Genomic DNA, 12,165 nt, shown 5'->3' with positions numbered 1-12,165 from the left:
TCTTGTTTCTTGTTACTACTGAATGGTGAGGTGAGTGCAGGAGCAGAATGTCTTGGACAAGATTGAAGGAGCAGTAAGGCTACTGCAAATTGGATCCTATAATAAAAGTTCTTAGTAAATGCTAAGCATTAAGAATTAGCCTTCTCTGTTTTTAATTTATCAGGTTGTTACTTCTTTAGAATTCTTGATATTTTAGCCTATACAATTGTGTTTATTTTACTTCTTGAGCTTGATTTTTTATGTTGGAAGTTTTAAGAAGTCACGGAAATTGGGGGGTGGGGTGGGGAAATCCAATCTTTTATCTTGTTGTCAAACTGCTTGAACAAGAAATAAAAGAAAAAAATAGCCATATATCACAAAAGGCAAAATATTGCATAAACAACAACCCCTAGGAAAAAAAAGGGAATCCAGAGGAGAAAAAGACAGTTGAGTGTTGATCTACTCTTCAGAGATCAAGCAAGTCACCATTCCTTACTTCACCACTTAATATGAGAAATACATTTCTTGAAAATTCTTCATTATACTCTTTTTTATTTCAGAAATCTAATTTATAATCAATAGACATGCACAGGACAGAGTCAAGATGGTGGAGTGAGAAGTCACCAACTTCACTTCGGCTTTCTTAAAATCTCTTTTTTTTTTAACGACATAAAAAAATGCACCAAACTGAATTCTCAGTGGGGAAGTCAAGAAAAAGTCACAGTGAGTCATTTTTCCAGCTCAGGGAAGCTTAGGAAGACAAAAAGAGAGGTCTACAAACATAGGAGTAGGGGCTTCCCAAAACACAACTGTAGAAGTGGCACTAGTTTTGGCAATGGCAGCTGTGGTAGGGAGTAGCATAGCATCCAGAGTCAGTAAGGACACTGAAAACCTGGGTAGAAAGTGACCTCAGGGGATTTCTGTGGGAGCAAGAACAGATCCTATCTAGTAATAATATTGTCCATTATCCAGTATCAGGTCATAGTTCCAGGGTGGAGTGGAGTAGACATGGTAAAGAGAGAGTAGGGACTTTATCTATGTAAGGACCAGAGAGAGCAGAAACCAGGATGACTTTGACCAGAACTTTCCCCAGAGCATACCACTTATGAAGTACTGAAAACATAGAGGACACCATACTGAACTATGAAAGTAGCAAAAGTGCATAAAAGATAGAATCTCAGGTGAGTCATTCCCACTCCCATCCAGAGGTGAGTAGAGTTCAAAACAACATAAATCCAAATTCAAGAAGTAGTTGGAAAAATGAGCAGATAAGAAGAAAAGATGGTCATAAAAAAAATCATTAAACATGACAGAGAAACCCAAGATGTAAGCACAGAAGAAGACAATGACTTGAAAACATCCACAAGAAAAGCCTCAAAGAAAAATGCAGATTGGATACAAATCAATAGGGATTGCTAGAAGATTTAAAGAAAGATTTTTTTTTAAAAAGGGAAAAGATGACTTTTTAAAAATCTAATACGAATTGTAGAAGAAATATTCAGGGAAAAGTTAGCACCTTGAAAGAAAATTATGAAGAGAATTAATAATTTGGCAAACAGAAAAGGTACAAAAATATAGAAGAAAATAACTCCTTGAAGATTAGAATTGACCAAATGATAAAAGAGGTACAAAACCATACTGAAAAAAACAAGTCCTTAAAAATGTAAATTAGTCAAATGGAAACTAACTATTCCATGAGACATCAAGAAACAATAAAACAAAGTCCAAAGTATGAAAAAAGAAAATAGAAGAAAATGTAAAATATTTCATAGGAAAAAACAACTGACTCAGAAAAGTATAGTAAGGAGAGATAATTTAAGAATTACTGTACAACTTAAGAGATATGAACATAAAAAGAGCCTAGACATCATATTTCAAGAAATTACAAAGGAAAACTGCCCAGATATCTCAGAACTAGAAGGAAAAGTAGAAATTGAAAGAACCCACCTGTCACCTCATGAAAATGTAAACCCCTAACAGTATTATAGCCAAAATATAGCGTCAGCAGATCATGGTGAAAATACTGCAAGCAGCCAGAAAGAAATAAATGAAATACCATAGAGCCACAGTCTTGAGGAGAGGGATTGGAATATGATATCCCAGAAGGCAAAGGATTTAAGATTATGACCAAGAATAACCTATAAGGCAAAACTAAATATAATCCTGCAAGGGAGGGGAGAATGTAAATTTAATGAAATAGGGGATTTTCAATCATTCCTTATGAAAAGACTAAAGCTGAAAGAAAAAAATGACATTCAAATATAGGATTCAAGGAAAACATAAAAAGATGAACATGCATAGAAATCATAAAGGACTAAATAGATTAAATTGTTTACATTCCTGTATGGGAAGATGGCACATGTAATTCCTAAAACCTTTTTCATCAGTAGAGCAATTAGAGGGAGACTACTTAAGCAGAGGGTATGGGTATGTGCCTAATATGTTCAGATGATCTCAATAAAAGAATGGGAGGGTGAGAAAGAGAGATGCACTGGGAGAAGGAGAAAAAGAGGGGAAGAATGGGGAAAATTATTTCATAAAAATGAAGTGCACAAGGAAGAGTATAATTAAGAAAGGGGATTGGCCAAGGGGAGCAGAGAATGCTTGAACCTCACTGTCATTGAAGTGGTTCACAGAGGGAATAATTTACATATCAAAGTGTGATATAGAACTTCTAGTTCTCTCTCTCTCTCTCTCTCTCTCTCTCTCTCTCTCCATCTCTCCCACCATCTATACATATGTATGTATGTATGTATGTGTGTGTGTGTGTGTGTGTGTGTGTGTGTGTGTGTGTGTGTACTATATATTTGTAGTTAGGCAAATCCAGCCTCATACAGTTATTAGCTATATGATATCAGGCAAGTCATTTAGCCTCTATCTGTCCCAGTTTCTTAATCTGTAAAGTGGGAATAGTAATAGCACCCACCTTCCAGAGTCATGAAGATAAAATGAGATGATTTGTATAGTATTTTGCAAAATTTAAAGGGTTACATAAATGCTAGCTATTATTATTGTTTTACCAACTTCTTGTTTTAGTACCTGTTCCCCCATGCCTTCAATGTACCCTCTCTTTATCCCTGCTTTATAGCATAACTGGTTTCCTTTAAAGTATCATTTGGGTGCCACATCTTTCCTATAAGCGGCCTTTTCTGATCTCCCCAGTTATTAACACTTTCTCCCTCTTGAAATTATTTTGTGTATGCTTTGTAATTCATTTGCCCATTAAATGTATTCTTACTAATTGTACATAAACTCCTTGAAGACAGACTGTTTTTTTGCCATATGTCCTTATTGCCTAACACAGTGCTTTGCCATAGCAAGCCTTTAATTTTTGTATAATTAAATTGAATTGAACTCTGATGATTAAAAATACTTCCACATAAACAAATCATGCATTAGGAGATGGGAACTGAAAAAGAATGAAGGATGCCAGAGGTTTTGTTTATTCCTGGTCATTGCACTATCTTGAGCAACTTAGTTAACTTTTCTATATCTAAATCTTTCTATACAAAGATTAATCAGGTGATAACTTTCAGAATTATGATGAGCAAAGGAGTTATTCTAATTACTATAGCTGTTGACACTGACATTTTTCTTATATTTTTACACTATTTCTACTCATACCTCATTCATTGACAAACCTATGCTTCTTTTTTTAAAGTGAGATAAAAAGATCAATTAATCAACCATCATTCATTAAACACCTCCCATATTCCAGGAATTGTCGTATGTGTTGAAGTTGTAAGGTATAAATGAGTAGAGAGACTTTGCATCCCACATTCAACCATCATTTGTAATCTTTCACTCAACAACCAACAATTTCTATTGCTTTCAGCAAGTGTTTATAGTACTAATTTTTCAAAAGTATTAATTATCTATGATACGGTAAAACAAGCTATTTGTATCATTAATAATATATTATTATCATTATCAATTATATTTATGTCTATCTATTTATCTATTGGCTATCATATTTCCTCCTACAGATTTTTTTTCCTGGTAAGTTTCTCACAAACTTACAAATAACCCATTATTTGCTTTCTTATCTTCCTAACATTCTCTCTTTGAGAATTATCTTATTTTCACATCAATTCAAAGTGAATGAATGTATTCATAAGACTCAACTAAAGATATGATCATTTAAAAATGCTTTTCCTTTCTGAATGGTTTTTATCTCATTTTACTGCACTACTCTCTTAGGCTGGGCAATTCTATTTATTCCATTCTTTACTGCCCGGAAAGCTATGTTACTATAAATGGAAATATCTTTGTTGTTGCTATAGCAAACATCATTGTAAGCATTTTCAATTCTGTTTTAATGATGAATTCACAATACTATAAATAAAAATGGATTAGTGCTGTATTTCATTAACATATTCTTTTCCATTTTACAAGTCTTGTTAATTTCTTAATGTGGTAATTTGGGAAATTGAGGATTTTAAATGTTAATAGCTCTAAATAGGTAGTCAATATGAATGGCAAAGTGGTCAAAAGGATTTTCAAAGACTGACAAAAATAAGATAAAATAAAAGTTGCCATTGTAAAGAAGGTTACTATGGATGAAGATATCTAAACATTAGTACACCAAGAATAAAAGTGTTCCTTAGTGATTGGAGGGTCAGCCTTAGATCCTGAAAGATCTAGACAAACTCTTGCATCTGACATACTAGCTATGTGCCTATGGACAAATCATTTACACACCTCATGTCATGTAGAAACTGTGATAGTGCAGCAGTTTCTTCAGGCAGTTTCACTTACCCTGACACAAATTCCTTCCCAAACAAGATCCCTCAGAAAACTTCCTTGGCCCCAACTTCCTGAGTGACTTCCCTGGCAAAGCTTCCTCCCCCCACAAAACCTAATTGGCTTTAGTTTTTCTGATTCTTGGCCTAGAGCTAATGAAAAGGCCAAGCTCTGTGGGCTCCATGCCTGTCAGGCTTGCTGGTTGCTGGACACCATGAGAATACCTACTCCCTAACGACTGACTATTTGGTTTTCCAGATGGACAGAAGGGGGCCCACATCCAGGGAAGATATTATATCCTTGTTGCATATCCTGACAAAGTTATAGCAAAATAAACCTCCTTTTTAAAATGTTCAGTGTCTTTAAAGTGCCTCATTTCACCACAACTTAGAACCTGAACTAGCGGATTGCCTACAACATTAACTCTCTAAAGCTTTGAATTACAGATTAGTTGCTGATATGCATTGACTCCATCCTATAAGTCCCTACCAATGAAATCATAGCTGTAGTCCCCTTATAATAACCTCCTCCTCCTCCTCCCATGCAAAAGAAAAAAAAACATACTTTTAAAATTCCTTTCATATGTATTATTTCATATCATCTTTTAAGGAAACAGGAGTGGTTTCATAGTGATGGAGTCCAGGTTTGACCCCAGTACTTCTGACTTGTTGTCATGTACTCTTTCTACTACACCATATGTTACAGGTCCTCTTCATCCATTAAGTTTGTTCCATTAGTTTTTGGCAGTGTGGCAATGCAAAAGACACTGGATTGGGAGTTTTGAGTTTCAGTTTCTAGTCCCATCTCTACCATTAACTAGTCAGTTATATTTGGGCAAATAAACATTTATAATTGTGCAAGTCATTTATTTCCATTCTTTGGTTAAAATTTCTCATCTACAAAATGACCAGTTTAATTACATCCAGCTTCATGAATCTACTTATTGAGGATTTCTATTTTTCCACATAATGATGGTGATGTGTATATATGCAAATATAAGTATGCATGTGTTTGTGTTTTTTTTTTTCCTTATCAAATTGTAATTTTTCTTATTTTCCCTATGGAAAATGAAACCTAGCCCAGGAAATTCTTACAATTCTTGATTTTCAATTAACATAGACAATTAAGAAGCCATATGGATTTCTAATGAATATTGATGACTTCAATCTTATAAATTAAGTCCAGAATAACAAGATATTTTTTTTTCTTCAGGGAAGCCTGCCGGCCAGTCAGACTCTTTATGTAATTCAACATACAGTGAATGGTAGCTGTGAGGGCAGCCTCTCGGGGAGGCCACAAGTCCTCCCTGCTCTTGAGCCTGCAGCCCAGGACAGCCCCAGGGGTGGGAGGGTGTCAGGCTTTCTGATCCGTGGCAGGTATCCCTTCTTTTTTTTGACAATTTGAATGACGTCCTCGTCTTCTGGCATGTGGTCCTTCCCCACTTTCTGGGGGCTGTGCTTCACTGGAAGACCCCAGACCAGGGCATCATTCTTTGCTGAGGTTTTTGTGGATCTTCATTCAGAAATCCTCGGCAGTGGTCCGGGAGTTGGGCAGCACCACTGGGAAGGTATAAACCTGCAGCTGTTCCTTGGATTTGGTGTAAATTCTCACAAGCCGCAAGTAATCCCAGATCCTCTCCAGCAGGTCATCGAAATTCCAGCGGTGGTGAGCAGAAATGGGCACACAGTGAGGCACCTTATAGATGATGTCGAGTTCCTCAATAGAAATCTGGTCGATCTTGTTCAGTGCATAGATACAGGGTATGTAAACTCTGCTGCTCTCCACCACGCCAGTGAGGTCGTCGGCTGTGGCGTCGGTGTGCAAGGTCACGTCAGCGTTGTGGATTTTGTATTCTGCCAAGATGCTCTTCACAGTCTCGACATCTAGCTCATTCTGAGGACACGTGGCCATGTAGTTGATGCCTCCTTTGCACTTCTTCTTAAAGCGAATGTTGGAGGTGGGTGGGGCAGAGGGGCGGTGCTGCTGTTTAAGCTGATTCCAAAGCCCTAGAGCTCATTCTCAATGATCTTCTTATGTCCCAGGAGCTTTAGCACATCCAGGAGCATCAGAATCAAGTTGCAGGTTCGGGCCAATGCAATGACCAGTCGGCCTCTCCGCTTCCCATCTTTGGCACATTCGATGGTACCTGGGAGATCCAGAAGCTGGATCTTAGCACCTTTGTACTTGATGACTCCGGGCATGGTAGTCAAAGTGGTGAACTCGTTGGCTGCCACTTCAGAATACACCCAGGACAAGTTACTGAGTAACGTTGACTTCCCCACCGATGGTAACTCCACAAAGTCAATTCGAGCATTTGCCAGTCTTGGCCACATCGAACCCTTCTCCAGGGCTGCCGCCCCCACCGCCCTTCAGGGTGATGAGCTCCCTCTGGAGCTTGGCCAGCAGAACTTTTAGGAGCCCCAGGCGGTGTGCAGTGCCCTTGTTCTTCTGGGTCGGAGCCATCTTGGCCTCGATTTTGGAGATCTTGGTTAAGGTGCTGCTCATGGTGCCAACTCTCTCAGTCCTGCCCTGCCCTGCCCTGCCTGTTCACCCCGCTCTACCTGCCACAACTTCCCATAACGAAGTATTTCAATGTTAGTCTGAAAAAGGCAACATATGTCCTTGATCCAGCTACCTAAATGAAGTATATGATCAGTTTGTGCTGGAGAAGAAGATGGCAAACAAAGACAGCCAATTATTGGTAGGTTTCTGTTTTCTGCTCGTACCTTTAGCTTCTCAGAGACTCTTGATCAAGTGGTGAACACAGTAGTTATATGGTAGAGTCTTAAAATAATGCAACATTGTGAAACATTGGAATGCACTTATTTCTTTCTCATGAATCACCAGGATGTAATATTGACTGGCCACTGCTTTGTTTGTTATGGGTGTGCCTTGTGTTAGACTATTCAACCAGGGCTCCTTTATGTACTGTTTATACAGAATCTAAAAATATATGGCTATTCAGCCTCATGAAGAGAATTTTATGAGGCATGATTGAGCATGGACATTTATCCTACCTTTATTTAGGACTACACATTTCCTTTGAAATTCTGTATTCATGGATTTTTCTTGCAACTGAGGTAGTTTTGGGTCTTGATCAAGGAGAGGAGAAATCAAGCTGGTATGAAAGAAGAAAATAAAAGAAAGTATGGCCATACTTTGCTAAGATTGTGTTTATTTTGGTGGAATAAAACCTAAGTTGGTAATTACTGGAATTTGATAATAGGTCATGTTTAGTTAGTCCGGAATTAGTCCAGCCATGCCAAAAAAGCTGTTACATCAATCTAGCTCTTTACAAAGCCACAGTAATCCTGTGAGTTAACTATTCTAAACATGTTTACTATTTTATTGATGAAAAAGCAGAATCTCAGAGAAGTCAAGTGACCAAGTTCACATAATTTTAAGAAGAAAAAACAGAACTTGAATACCACAACCCTCTAAAATGAACAAAGCATGAAAAAAAGATGAGTTTTGATGATGTCATCCTCTTGATCAGTCAAACAATTAACCAATAAGTATTTATTAAGCACTGACTATGAGCCAAGAACTATTAATAATATGAAAATAACTAAAACCCACATTCATATTGGAAAGATCTATAATATTGTTAGTGTGGCTACTATCACAATCAGTTTAGTTTGTAATCTTTGTTTGGCTTTCCAAATTGTCTTTACAAGTTATCCTGGCTCAAAAAAAAATATTACCCTCTCTCCAACCTAATGGTTGCTTCTTCATTCTTAGCTGGCTGGTCCTCTAAAGTCAGAAATGAAGTTTGTCATTGGGCCTAAATCTCAAAACTTTGCAGCCAGATTTGACCAAGGTCATCTACATACCACAATGAAGCATTAGAGGAAGACTTTTGTGGAGTCCAGAGAACTGGATCTTTTTTTTTTTCTGCTTGCTTGCATAGGCATTCATGTATATGCACAGAAAGATGTGAATGACTCTAAGTTAACACCTAGAACAAATGTTTTTCAAAATGCAAATATGTTGGGGAAGGCTAATACATTAAGCTGCTGGTCTAACCCTTTATTGTTAATTAGGTTATCTCATAATTTTTCTTCCCTACAGCTAGTTCAGGGCAGAGCACTAAGACAATGGGACACCAAATGGAAAGAACATAGGAGAAGAAAAAGGGATAACTTTGGAGCATGAGACACCCCACATAGAGGACCAAGTCATGTGCCATAGAAGGAAACATGAATAATTCTAATGTGTATTTATAATATAGTAGTATAGCACTTTACAAAAGACTTTCATAACCATGTAATCCTCAAAACATTTTGATGCAGGCAAGGAAAATACTCTTGTCCTCATTTCATAGAAGAGATAAATTAAGTTAAGTGACTTGCTTAGGGTCACAAAGCTGGTAAATGTCAGATTTACTACTTAAACCTGTTTTCTGGACTTTCAAATTCCGAGTTTAGTGTTGTTGTTGTTGCCTTTTTTTAACCATACCATACTTCTGCTAAGAGGTAAGTTTGCTAAGAGGTTGGAAACATGAAGGACAAGTCAACCCTATTTCACAATTTTACTATAATCTTTCAGTTTCAGAAAATAACAGTGTTTTTGTGTTTTACTTGTATGTCTTTTTAAAATTTTATTGGCCTTCACTATAAATACACCTTAAGATATTTAGATACCCAAATGGCTCTTGAATGGACACTGTTTAAGATGGAGTTAATAAAGTTTTGAATGTGTATTTCATCAAGATCCAAGCATATGAAAGAACAAACAACTCAACATATAGCATCTCATTATCCTGGAAAATACTATCTTTACTTTCTCTTCTTTTCAAAAAATTAAACTTTAGACTTAAAAGCAAAATTGTTCTTTTGCATCCTGCATCCATGAATCTCAAGGTTGAGAAAGGCCTTAGTGGTCATTTAATCCAACCCCTAATTGAAATATGAATGGCCTCTACACCTTTCTCAAAAAGTACACAAAAAAGTTTCTGACTAAATATCTGAAGTAAATGGGAACCCACTACCTGAGAAAGCAGCTCATTTAATTTTTACATAGTTTTAGTTGTTGGGAAAAATCCATTTCCTGAGACAAAGCCTTGCTCTGCCCATTGATGATTCTGGGATCAATGAAAATTAATCTTATTTCCTTTCCCCATGGAATAATAATAATAACTGAGATTAATATAGTGTTTTGAGGTTTACAAAATATTTTCCTCAAAACAACCCTGTGAAGTGGGTAGTAGAAGCATTATTATCCTCAGATGGAAAACTTAGGCTCAAAGTTAAAATAAATGACTGGAGTTCCATAGTTAATATGTAGGTATTGGGATTTAAGTCCAGATCTTCTGAATTCAAGATAAATGCTTTTATGGATAGAAATTAATATCTTGGGAACACAGAATCATAAGACCATTAATCTAGGAATAGAAGGGACCTCAGAAGCCATTTTTTTCCTAAATACTTCATTTTATAGATGAGAAAAATGAGACCTATGGAGGTTAAGTGACTTCTTCAAGGTCACAAAATCAGTATGTTATCAGAGGATTTGAACTCAGGTTTTCTATTTTGAGAGCCAATGGTCTTTTGATAGGACAAATACCAAAATGCTTTCACATTTAACTATCTCCTGTCATATAATTCTGTAATTGTTGCATGCATACTACCTGTGTTTTCCCCATATAACATATAAACTTCCAAAAAGGAAATAACATCTTCTATTTCTTTTTTATTTGTATAATAGTTTACACATTACTGAATTAACTCAATACACTTTTGTTGAATGGGACCTATCAATCAATAATCATTGGGTACATGAAACATTGACACTACCCTTAAAGAGACTATGTAGAGAAAAATATTCACAAATGAACATTTTCTGCCTTTCATCTTTTGAAAATGAAACTCCTCTATCTCATATTCACCACTTTTTAACTTTCTTCTTTTCAATATCCGTAGGTAGAAGGGATTTTCATCAGAATGCTTATGCTTTATCCACTGAAAATTGCTGAATGTTATGTGTGCATTTGGGAAATTTGTTTTTGTTTACTAAAATATAGTTGTAGAAAATGCGGGACATGGTACTGTGTTGGTATTTTGTTGGAATGACAATTTGACATAAGTTGCTAGAAATTCTGAGTACTTTCTGGAAGAATAGATTACCCCCAAATTCCTCCCCAAATCAACTAGCCATATAATTTAGCTAATAAGGTTTTTCTGTTTTCCCCAAGGTTATTATTTTCAGTCCTGTGCAAATATACTTGTAGGGCATTTATTTTGATTATACTTTAATGATTATGTGATCTCATTGATGTGGGTAGTTCCATCAGTGGTGCTGAACACAATATCCATACGTCTTCTTATCCTGAGTTATTATTTCCCTTGACTGTCATTACATTCCCCACAGATACCTCACCTAACCAGCTGGATGCCTTGCACTCTTTTACTGGCTGGATGATAGCAGTGTATCACTTGGGCCATCCATTGGTCATCTACCATTCTTACTATGCCACCAGACCATGTTCTATTTTTGTTCATGTGTTTCATCAATGATGTCTTTTATTCAATTTCTCTCACTTGTCATCATTTATGTTATATGCTAAAGAAACAGAAAGATACACACACAGAGTTAAAATAAAGGGCTGTAGCAGAATCCATTATGCTTCAGCTGAAGTAAAAAAGGCAGAAGTAGCAATCATGATCTCAGACAAAAGAAAAGCAAAAATAGATTTAACTAAAAGAGATAATCCAGAAAACTACATTTTGCTAAAAGGTACTATAGACAATGAAGCTATATTTATAAAAAATTACAGCAAGTTTCTCTGATAAGGCCTAATTTCTCAAATATATACAGAACTGAGTCAAACTTTATAAAAATAAGAACCATTCACCAATTGATAAATGGCCAAAGGATATGAACAGGCAATATTTAGAAGAAGAAGCCAAAGAAATCTATGAAAAAATGCTCTAAATCATTACTGATTAGAGAAATGCAAATTTAAACAACTCTGAGGTATTATACAACTCACATTTATAAGAACTGATGTATGCTAGAGGTGATGAGGGAAAATAAGTATACTAATAAACTGTTGGTGGAGTTGTGAACTGATCCAACCATTCTGGAGAACAATGAGCTATGCCCAAAGGGCTATTAAACTGTGTATACCCATTGACCTAGAAATAGCACTATTAGGTTTGTACCCTAAGACAAAGTACTGATAATGAAAAAATGCTATCCACCTTCATAGAAAGAACTGATGAACTCTTGAGTTCAAACTGAAGGATAATTTTCTCATTTTATTCTTAATTTTTTTTGTAACATGACTAATGTGAGAATGTGCTTTGCATGATTTCACATATATAATCAATATAATTTTGCTTGCCTTTTCAGTGGATGGGGGTAGGTTGATAGGGAGGGAAAGAATTTGGAATTCAAAATTAAAAAAAAAAGAATGTTTAAAATAAAAAAATGTAAAGATCT

General features: G+C 36.1%; 1 pseudogene; it reads right to left on the bottom strand.

Moving 5' to 3' along the window:
* Nucleotides 1-5,969: 5,969 nt before the first annotated feature.
* Nucleotides 5,970-7,227, bottom strand: LOC114027613 (annotated as a pseudogene).
* Between the last annotated feature and the right edge of the window lie 4,938 nt (nucleotides 7,228-12,165).

Source organism: Vombatus ursinus, unplaced genomic scaffold (genome assembly GCF_900497805.2).
Source record: "Vombatus ursinus unplaced genomic scaffold, bare-nosed wombat genome assembly UNPS02014863.1, whole genome shotgun sequence".
Taxonomy (NCBI): Eukaryota; Metazoa; Chordata; class Mammalia; order Diprotodontia; family Vombatidae; genus Vombatus; species Vombatus ursinus.
Note: the sequence above shows the minus strand (reverse complement) of the source record. Positions and strands in the feature narration are given on the sequence as shown.